The sequence below is a fragment of the Dama dama genome, chromosome 19 (assembly GCF_033118175.1).
Source record: "Dama dama isolate Ldn47 chromosome 19, ASM3311817v1, whole genome shotgun sequence".
In the NCBI taxonomy this organism is placed as follows: domain Eukaryota; kingdom Metazoa; phylum Chordata; class Mammalia; order Artiodactyla; family Cervidae; genus Dama; species Dama dama.
Genome location: NC_083699.1, coordinates 24,756,850 through 24,768,252, shown reverse-complemented (window position 1 = coordinate 24,768,252; position 11,403 = coordinate 24,756,850). Strand labels below are relative to the sequence as shown.

At 35.6% G+C, this 11,403-nt stretch overlaps 1 non-coding gene across 1 annotated transcript; it reads right to left on the bottom strand.

The window, feature by feature from the left end:
- Positions 1-11,101: 11,101 nt before the first annotated feature.
- Positions 11,102-11,173, bottom strand: TRNAC-GCA (transfer RNA cysteine (anticodon GCA)). Its single transcript has one exon. It is a non-coding gene; the product is annotated as a tRNA-Cys (tRNA).
- Positions 11,174-11,403: the final 230 nt, after the last annotated feature.

Genomic DNA, 11,403 nt, shown 5'->3' with positions numbered 1-11,403 from the left:
GAAAGGCATTCAACCTTTCACCATTAAGTGTGATGTCAGCCAATGAGATGCAAGCTATATGGATCCCCTTTTCAAGCTGTAGAAGTTTCTACACGTAGTTTGCTTAGAGTTCCATTTTGTTTTCTTTTGTTTTATTATGATATAAAGAAAGAGTATTGGGTTTTGTCAAATGCTTTTCCTATATCTATTGAGATGAACTTATGGTTTTAAACCAATCTTATTACTATGTCTCATTTAATCAAAAAAGGAGACAATAAGAGTCAATGAGGATGTGGAGAAGGTGGGACCCTCATGTATTGCTGAGGAGAATGTTTAACAGTATAGTCACTCTGGAAAACAGCTTGTCAGTTCTTCAAAAAGTTAGACAGAGTTACCCTATGACCCTACAATTCTATTCTTGGTATATACTCAAAATAAATGAAAACATATGTCCACGTGAAAAGTCGTGTAAGAATGATGATAGCAGTGTTAGTCAAAAAAGTGGACAACCTGTATGTCCATCAAACTGATAAATACATAAGCAAAATGTGGTACAGTTGACCCATTAGTTTGAAATGCATGGGTCCACTTACAACCAGATATTTTTCAGTAATAAATACTACAGTGCTACTTGGTTCATGGTTGATTAAACTGTGGTTCTGGAGGAACTGCAGGGCCAATTATATGCAGATTAATCTGTGCGTTGTTCAAGGGCCCATTGTATATCCACACAATGGAAAATTATTTGGCTGTAAAAAGGAATTAAGAATCGATACATGCTACAACTTGGATGAATCTTGAAAGCATTCTGCAAATTGAAAGAAGCAGTCACAAAATACCATGTATTATATAACTCCACTGGTATAAAATGCCCCAAATAGGCAAATACTTAGAGATAGCAGATTAGTGGTTTCCAGAGACAGGGAGAAAGAATTGGGTAGTGAATACTAATGGATACATCAGTATACATAGTTAAGGTGATAAAAATATTCTAAAATTAGATAGTCATGATGGTTACATAATCTTTGAATAGACTTATTTATTAAACACCATTGCACTGTACACTTTAAATGGGTGAATTTCATGGTGTGTGAATTATATGTCAGTTCAAAAATAATAAAACAAAGCACAGCTACTTTACACTCCTGGATTAGAATGTAAGAATTCCTGCTAAACATTGCTTGGATGTGACATATTATCATTTTTAATTTGACACACTAAAATGTTGTTAAAACTTTTGTGTCTATTGTTATATAGTCATTTTTAGCAATGCCCTTGGTTTTAACCTCAGCATAATACTGTTTTTATAAAAGCAACTGTATTGATATTATTTATTTTTTAAAGATATAGTAAAATTCACCTGTGAAACCGTTTGAACCTGGAGTTTCTTTGTGAGAGGTTTTTGACTACAATTCAATTTACTTTTTAGGCACAGATTGTCTCTTTCTTCTTGAATGAGTTTGGCAGTTTGTATTTTTCTAAAATTTTCCCATTTTGCTTAAGTTGTCAAATTTATTGTCATGAAGTTGTTTATAATATTTCCTTATTTTCTATTCTCTGAGGATCTATTTTTTTATTGTCTGAGGATCTAGATGATATTCCTGTTTGTATTCCATATATTGATAACTTACATCTTTTTTATTTTGATTAATCAATTCTAGTAATTCTTTTAAAAGAAACAGTTTTTTGTGCCATTGATTTCCTTTATTTCATCGACTTCAGCTCTTAGCTTTATCATTACTTGTGTTCTGCTTACTTTGGGTTTAATTACTTCTTTTTCTAGTTGCTCAAAATGGAAACTTAGATTATTGATTTGAGCATTTAAAGTTATAAATTTCCCTCTACATTCTACTTTAGCTCTTTCCCATAAATTCAACATATTGTGTTTTAATTTTCATTCAGTTAAAAATATATTCTAATTTCCTTTGTGATTTCTTCTTTGAGTAATTTATTTTATTTTAGCCACACCACATGGTGTGTGAGATTTTGGTTCCCCAACCAGGGATCAATCTCGGCCCCCGGCAGTGGGAGCATGGAGTCTTAACCACTGGACAATGAGGGGAGACCTTTTTGAGTAATTTAGAAATGTATTGCTCAAGTACTAAATATCTGGGTGAGGGGATTTCCACGAATTTTTTTCTTATTGATTTCTAATTTAATTTTATTGTAATTGAGAATACACACTGTATGTTTTCAATGCTTCTAAATTTGTTGAGACTTCTTTTAAGATCTAGATTACAGTTGATATTTGTGAATGTTCCACTGGCATTTGAAAGGAAGGTGTATTCTATTATTGTTTGGTGGGGCGTTTAAATAGAATGTTAGTGTTCAAGCTGTGAGTATTGTTAGTGCTATCTACTTGTTCTATCAATTACTGGGAGAGCAGTGTTGAACTCCCCAACTACAGGCATACATAGTTTTATTGCACATTGCTTTATTGAGCTTCACAGATACCTGGTCTTTTACAAATTGAAGGTTTGTGGCAACCCTGTGTTGTTAGATGATGATTTGAGTTTTTAATTTTTAAAATTAAGATATGTACATTTTTTTAGACATAATGCTATTGTACACTTAATCGACTACAGAATAGCATAAACATTACTTTTATACACACTGGGAAGCCAAAAACTTTGTGTGACTCACTTTACTGTGTGGTCTAGAACCAAACCCACAGTATCTCTGTGAGCCTGTGTAGTTATAGATTTGTTTCTTTTTCAAAACTTGATCACAATTTGATCAATTTTTGCTTCATGTAATTTGAATCTGTTTTAAAGTACAGAATACTTAAAATTGTTATATCTTCCTAATGAACTGACCTGATTAAAACTGTGAAGTATTCTTTTTTTAACCCTTGTTCTGAATTCAAATTTATCAGATATAAATAGAGCCATTTCAACTACCTTTTGATTAATGCTTGCATGGTATATTGTTTTAATTACTATTTTTAAAAATTACTTGTGTCTTTATATTTATTTGTTTTGCTTTTGGTCTTTTTGTGTGCATGTCTTTATATTTAAAATGGGTTTAAAATAGGTTTATGGTGGCATATGGTTGGGCTTTTTTTTTTTTTTCATTTTTAATGTAAAATGTAAGCAACATAAAATAATGTGGTATTGTACAGGAAAATGTATATAACATAAAATCTACCATTTTAACCATTTTTAGGTATACATTTCAGTAGCATTAACCATATTCATAATGTTGTACAATCATCATCACTATTCATTTCCAGAATTTTAAAAACAAATTGAAACAGAAATTCTGTAGTACTTGGGCTTAGCTGGTGGTCCAGCGGTTAAGAATCCACCTGCCAATGCTGGGGACCCAGGTTCAATCCCTGGCTGGGGAAGATTCCACATGCCATGGGGCAATTAAGACAGTGCGCCACGACTACTGAGCTCACCAGCTACCAACTACTGAATCCCTCTCACCGATAATAGAGCCCATGCTCTGCAACGAGAAGCCAGCACAATGAGAAGCCTGAGCATCATAGCGAAGAGTTGCCCTCACTCATCTCAACTAGAGAAAATCTGCAAAGCAACAAAGACCTCACACAGCCAAAAATAAATAGCTAATTAATTAAATGAAATAAATTCTGAAGTACCTATTAAACAGTAACTTCTCACTTCCAGCAACCCTCAGCTCCTATTTTACTTTTTGTCTTTGTGAATTTATCTCTTCTAGGTACTTCATAAAAGTAGAATATTTGTTTCTTTATGTCTGCCTTTTTCACTTAGCACAATGTTTTTATGATTCATCCATATTATAGCATGTATCAGAATTTCATTATTTTTTATAGCTAAATAATATTCCATGGCATTTGTTGCTGTTGTTCAGTCGCCAAGTCGTGTTTGACTCTTTGCAACCCCATGGACTGTAGCACGTCAGGGTTCCCTGTTCCTCACCATCTCCCAGAGTTTGCCCAAGTTCATGTCCATTGAATCAGTGATGCCACCCAACCATCTCATCCTCTGTCACCTCCTTCTCCTCCTGCCCTCAATTTGTCCCAGCATCAAGGTCTTTTCCAATGAGTTGTCTATTTGCATCAGGCGGCCAAAGTATTGGAGCTTCAGCTTCAGCATCAGTCTTCCAATGAGTATCCAGGATTGGTTTCCTTTTAAGATTGACTGGTTTGATCTCCTTGCTATCTAAGGGACTCTCAAGAATGTTCTCCAACACTGCAGCTCGAAAGCATCAGTTCTTCAGTGCTCAGTCTTCTTTATGGTCTGGTTCTCACATCCATACATGACTACTGGAAAGACGGTAGCTTTGACTATATGGACTTTTGCTGGCAAAGTGATATCTTTGCTTTTTAATAACTGCCATGGCATACATATACCATATTTTGTACATGTGTGTGTGTGGTACTGCAGCACAGCTTGTGGGACCTCAGTTCCCCCACCAGGGATCAAATCTAGACCCCTGGCAGTGACAGCAAGGAGTCCTAACCATTGGACCATGAGGGAATTCCAATATATCACATTTAAAAATATCAGTTGGGTTTTGTGTTTCTATTCTGTCCCATGATCTCTGCTTTTTATTTGGAATGTTTGGACCATTTATCTTTAATGTAATTATTTAAATAGTTGAGTTTAATCTACCATTTTCCTATTGGTTTGCTGTTTGTTTCATTGTTCTTTCTTCCTTTTTTCCTGCTTCTTTCGGATTCTGTTTCTCAGTATAAATTTTATTTAAAATGTCATATAGTTTAGAGACATTATTCATATCTTTTTTACTTCCTATATTTCTGTTGTCTCATATATTTGTGGTGATTTATAATTTGTGAGTACACATTTATAGTAGCTATTTTTAGCATATATATCTGCTAATTCCATTATCTATCTGTTATTTCAGAGTTTGTTTCAACTTATTATTTTTTTCACCTGGTTATGTGTCACTATTTTATGGTTAAAATAGGCTATGTTTCCTATTTTTTTGTATGTCTGGTGGTATTTTAATTAGGTAAAGAAGCTTATGAATTCTACATTATTTGGTGCTATATTTTATTGTGAATGCCAAGTCTCTTCAGTTGTGTCCAACTCTTCACAACCCTATGGACGGTAGCCCACCGGGCTCTTTTGTCCATGGGATACTCCAGGCAAGAATACTGGAGTGGGTCACCATGTCCTCCTCTAGGGGATCTTGGCAATCCAGGCTTCAAACTCTCGTCTCTTATGTCTCCTGCACTGGCAGGTGGGTTCTTGTATTCCTTTAAATAATGTCAGGCTTCTTCTAGTAGGCAGCAAGGTTACTTGGAGATTAGGTTTCATCAAGCTTTTTTAGAGCGCCTCCAGAATACCTTCAATACTAAAGCTAATTTAGCCTCACTTCTATGGCAGAACTCTTCTTAGATCTCTATTAAATGGCTAAGTAGTCAACCAGATTTCTCCAATCTGGATGGAGGGAATTCAAACATTTATGGTTGTACGTGATTTCTGCGGATTGTTCACCTTACAGCTTCTTAGTAATTATTCTTTCCTCTGATTTTCATGCCCAAGAAAAAGGGGCTTCACCCTATGCGCATGCAGATTGAATTTAGCAAGAACTCGAGGAGACTCCTACACAGGTTTCTGGGCCTCTCTGTTTAGCTCTGTCTGTCTCTCCCTTGAACTCTGCTCTTAATAGCTGCCAGGCCACCCCAGATGGATCTGTTTCTTCGACTCAGCAAGATACTAGATTCCTTTTCCCTGTACTGTGCCTTTCTCAAGGCAGTAATCTGGGATAATCATAGGGATTCTTTCAGGAATCTAGTTCTACACTGCCAGATGTCTAATGTCTGAAAACTGTTATTTCATATATTTTGCCTGATTTTCAAATTGTTTATGGTGGGGAGGCAATTCCTGTTAGCAGTTAATCCTTTATAGGTGGAAATTCCCCTCTCAAAAATTTTAAAGCCATTTAATCAACATAGGAGATAAGACTGAGGAAAAAACTTTAGAGGGAGCAATGTGAAAGTTGAGATAGAAACATCAGAAGGCAGTTCATGAAACTTTTAGAAACTAAAATCAAAAAGGTAGCACCATTTTGAATATTACCCACCTCCATTCCCAGCTTCACCCACCAGTTACCCAGGTCCTCTTCCCCTGCCTGCTGTAGAGTACTTCTGAGGCCCCTGTATGGCATAAAGAATATTTTTAATGCCTTTGAATCAAAAAAATTAATGCCTAAATGATATCTTGTTATTGACAAAGATTAGTGGGGTCTTCCAAGTCCATTTATCTTCATTTTTTTTTCCTCTCTGGAGCACTTATGCTACTATGAACTTAGTGAAGATATTTTATAATTGCTTTAAAACTCAAGAATCCATAACTAAAAGCAATTAAAAACTGATCTGTACATCACAACAATAAAATAAATGAAGTTTTTGGCTCTCCGCTTAGTGTACTGCATTGTTTTTTTTGGATCTCTGGTTCATTTGGACTTGGCTTGTGAAAGATAGTATGCATTCAGCATTAATTCCCTGTTGTACAAAAGCCATCATTCTTCTGTAAGTGTAAAACAGCAAAAAGGGATTTTTTTTCCCCTTGTCTTTGTGCTAAAGGGAGTGCTGTGGTTTTTGCTATGTTCACAAGCTGACAAAATGGACAGTACATTTTTCACATTGTTTCAGCCCATGTAAATTTTTCGAAATAAATGGTTCCTGCTTGCCAAGCCTTAGTGAATAACACTGACTTTTTCTCAGTCCACAAAGCTTACCACATGGATTACATGTATGCATTACTCACACAACACAATCACTGGCCCATATGCCAGATTGAAATACGATTTTACAGTTGCCTCTAGAGCACACATTTCCAGCTTTGGTTCCACATATAAGGAGACAAATTTGCAGTTTTTGTTTTCTTACGGTTTTAAACACATTTGCCTCCAGCAGAAGTATATGCTCCATAGGGTAGTTCTTTTCATTGTAGGAAACTTGCTTCTTTTCAGACAATCTGTCACCTATTTAAAAAACAAAGAGCAATGCCACACTGTTCACTTTGTTAAAACTTAAAACAGGTCCAAAGGAAAATGTGCCTTGGAAATCCTTCACTGATTTGTTTTTGTAGAACAGCTGGAGGTGAGGCCCACTGTACTAATCACGTCCAGTTGCTGCTGGTCAAATTGCACATTCAGGAAATTCATAATTAGGTGGTTATATCCCCTGACTTTCCCCTGAAGCACTCTTTATAACTCTCGATTTGTCTTCTTCCTTGTCATTCAAAACAACCAGAAAGAGAGAGAGGGAAAGAGAGGGAGAGACAGGAGAGGAAAAGGGAAAAATTGAAATAAAATTCTAAGTTAGGCTTCCAAAATAAATTGTCTATGATTGCTGGCCCTCTCTTAAAAAGAAAAACAGCCAGGGCCTGTGTATATATTAATATGTGTATGTGTGTGTCCTTCTCAAAAACACTCAAAAAGGGTTAAAAATATTTTAAAAGGGTATTTGCCTTAAAAATTATGCTCTGAAGTGTTCATCTGCTCATGTTTTGATTTCAGAGTGTAGATTTAAGATTAACAGGTACTACCTAGACTTCAAGGATTAAATTTTAACATTTCATGTAAATTGTGTATGTTTCCTTGTTCTATTTGCTTCTCTACGCTCCTCCTAACCTTGGAATTCTTAGGTAATTAATACAATGCAAGAATTTGTAGCTCAAGTGTTTGTCAATCTTTTGTTGATTATTAACAAGTTTCTCAGTTCTGTATCAGAAGATCTGACTTCTAATATATACTTTGGAACACCAAGGTTTCTTACGATCTTTACATCTTTATTAGACAGTTTTAGGGAAAGTGGGAAAGGAGAAAATACACTGTGAGCCAGACTGCAGTGAGGAATATGTATCATTAGTTTCCTAATAATCCCACAGAACTGTTAATTCACTGATCTAATGGAAATAAAGAGGTTAAGTGCCACATGCTAATTAAGCAAATTAAAGCCAAATAGAATTCTTCAAAAACTCAAACATAGAATTACCATATGATCCAGCAAGTCACTTCTAGATACCCAAAAATATTGAATACAGGTACAGAAGTAAGTACTTGCACACAAAATCTCATAGCAGCCCTGTTTTCAATAGCTCAAAAGTAGAAACTATCCAAATGTTCAGTAATGGATGAATGGATAAATAAAGTGTGTTATACAATAGGATAGTTTCCGCCATAAGAAGGAATAAACTGATACATGTTACAAAATGGATGAATCTGGCAAACACCCTAAGTGAAAGAAAGCAGACACAAAAGTCACATATTGTATCATTCCATTTATATGAAGTATCCAGAGTAGGTTAATCTATAGACACAGAAAGCAGGTTGGTGGTTGCCAGTGGCTGAGGAAAAGAGAGAATGAACAATAACTGCTTAATGGATACAGTGTTTTATTTTTTGGTGATGAAAATGTTTTGGAATCAGGTGGAGGTGGTAGTTACACAACATGGGGAAGGTACTTAATGCAAATGCCACAGAATTGTTCACTTGAAAATGATTAATTTTATATTGTGTGAATTTTACCTCGATAAAAAGGTAAAGTTAAAAATAGAAAAACAATACATGTTTTCTATAAAGGCCTAGGACTTCTTGGAGGCTACAGAAGTTTCTAACAGAGTTTTAGGTAGGATCACAATCTAGCAAAACAAAAGTTATCTGTGCTTCACTTTTTCCAAAAGCCAATTTAAAATGTTAATTCACTATTAAAAACAGACTTGTAAACATGGCAATAATCATTTTCACATGTTTTCCTCTAGAAACAAGGCCTTATATGAACTATAGGTACATTCTATGTGCATTCTGGGCTCTCCTTTCAAATTCTGCACCTCATCTTTCTTTCATGTACATTTTAAACTAATATATTCCTGAGCCTTCATGCACAGTAAATTTGACATTTCTCAGTTATTACGTGGTAATTCTTCATGTCATATAGAATCTCCTCCTTCCACAGGAACTTTTCTTCCCCTCTTTAATTTCTCTAAATGTAAATTGGTGGCAGGGGAGGGAGTTCTAGTACAGTCTTTTCTTACCTTAAGAAAATTGAGAGCTTAGAAGCAGAAAGAAAAGGACAGTGGCATTTCAGATTAAATTGCTTTTTTGAAAACATACAAATAAAGTTGCAGAAAAGAAAATACACGAAAGAATAAAAAGGGTAAATTAGGCACAATAGATTGTCCTCAACCGAGGAAGTGTACATGTTCTTCCCGGCCCTCAGATGCAGCTAGAGCAGTCCGAACCATCTCTCTCCTGAGAGAGCATGAGAAGATAGGGTGCAGACAGCCTTCCCCTTGCTGCCTTTAAAGGCACTGACAGCTTGTCTGATGTCACATGTGCATCCTCAGGGGTAGAGACTTCTGGGCAGGCCACCATTCACAGAACTGTCACTGCTTGACATATTCCAGCAGCTGAAGCGGAGCTCGGATGAGCGGATCGCTCAAGACCAAGCAGCCAGAGAGAAGAACAAGCTGGTCATTCAGAACAGGCTGTCTACGAACTACAATTGCTGGAGGGCAGAGAACATAACTTAAATTTGGACGGAAAGAATAATAGAACTACCTAAGAAGGAACAAGGAGTACCCAAAATAGACTTCCTTGATTTAAAACAATAACAAAAACATGATTTTTAAATATAAAATTGACGACTGAAGAAAATGGTCACTCCTGAAATTCAACCAGTAGCCTGGAAACTGGATGCAAGAACATTACAAAGCTCAGAGGAAAAAAATGTAAATAATAAATACAGAGACTGAAGAGAGGTTCAAGGACACTAACATGAAACTATTTGGAGTTCCAGAAAGAGAAGATGATGCACAGGAAGGAGAGGATATATTTAAATAAAGCAAAATGAAGCATACACACAAAAGATATTTCCCTGGATTGAAGAAAAAGGATACCAAGTTTCAGGGAAGAATGATGAGAAAAGATTATATCTCTATCTATGTTTATGTCTACATCTATCTATGTCATCATATATGTAGATAGCTATGTATAGACATATACACATATCTATATCTATTTATATATATTTTTTCTTTTAATGTGTATATATATATATATACATGACTAGGCATATCCTGGTAAAAATTTTGAATTCCAAAGATAAAGAGAAAAATCTTATTCTTTCAGTGTAGAAACTTTTAAGTTGTTTATAAAGGGAAAAATTAGGCTGTTATGAAATTCTCTTTTGCAACACTAGGAAGCCAGAAGACAATGGAATATATTTTCAACTTAAAAATATTTTTCATCTCTTCGGGTACAAGAAAAGTGTTTGCAGATACATAAGGATTCAGAGAAGTCACACATCTCATTACTCATCTGGTAAAAATACTAGAAAAAGGCTTTTTAAAAAACAAACCAACAATCAAAACAGACCCGAAGAGGAGAGAAAGCCATAGTGAGCAACAAACTTGTGATATTTAATTAAAAATAGGTTGACCATGATGGACTGAGTATGTGTAACCATTATAAATAAAGAGCCTAGAAATAGAGAAGTGTACTAAAAAGGAAAATTTAATAATAATCTGGAATTTAAAGAGCTAAACCACCTCAGGAAAACTAAAGAATTGTGGTGAGGAGGGGCATGAGAAAGAAAGAAGCAAAAATATTCGAAAGTCATCATCTCTTGGGAGGAGAGTAAGGAGGAAATTTCAACTGAAGTCTTTTTCAAGGTGAATATCATGGGTGGGGAGTGACAGTGGAAAAGTTGGGGAAAAGTTGGCATCTTTTCACGAAACACTAGGGAAATATCTGTCTGATTTTATATGAAAGCTGGAGAAGGACAAGGAACAATTAATGAAGTGTAAAAGGAGAGCAACGTCTTTTTAAAGCCGGCATGGTGTCATCAGTACCATGGAACATGTAATTTAAATTTAAAATCTCTAAACAGAAAAAAGGGGGATATTACCTAATAATAAAAAGCATAACTTATAAAGAAAATAATCTTGTTTTATACATGAAACAACATATAAGCTAAACAAAATTTTAAAATTATTATAAACACATTTAAATAAAATATTACAGTAAGAAGAAGTGAAGTCACTCAGTTGTGTCCGACTCTTCGCGACCCCATGGACTGCAGTCTACCAGGCTCCTCTGTCCATGGGATTTTCCAGGCAAGAGTACTAGAGTGGGTTGCCATTTCCTTCTCCAGGGGGTCTTCCCCACCCAGGGATTGAACCTGGGTCTCCCGCATTGCAGGCAGATGCTTTACCATCTGAGCCACCAGGGAAGCCCAAGTAAAGGACTTGAATATTAAATTCGGTCAGTCCTGATAGCCAAACAGATACAGGTAGACAGATAGAAAAAGACTTAGAGGAATTAACACAATCACAAAGCTTGTGATACTTGGGCTATGTGCCTGTACTTAGTCTTGTGCGACTGTTTGACACCCCAGAGACTGTAGCTCACCAGACACCTCTGTCCATGGAATATTCCAGGCAAAAATACTGGAGCAGCAGG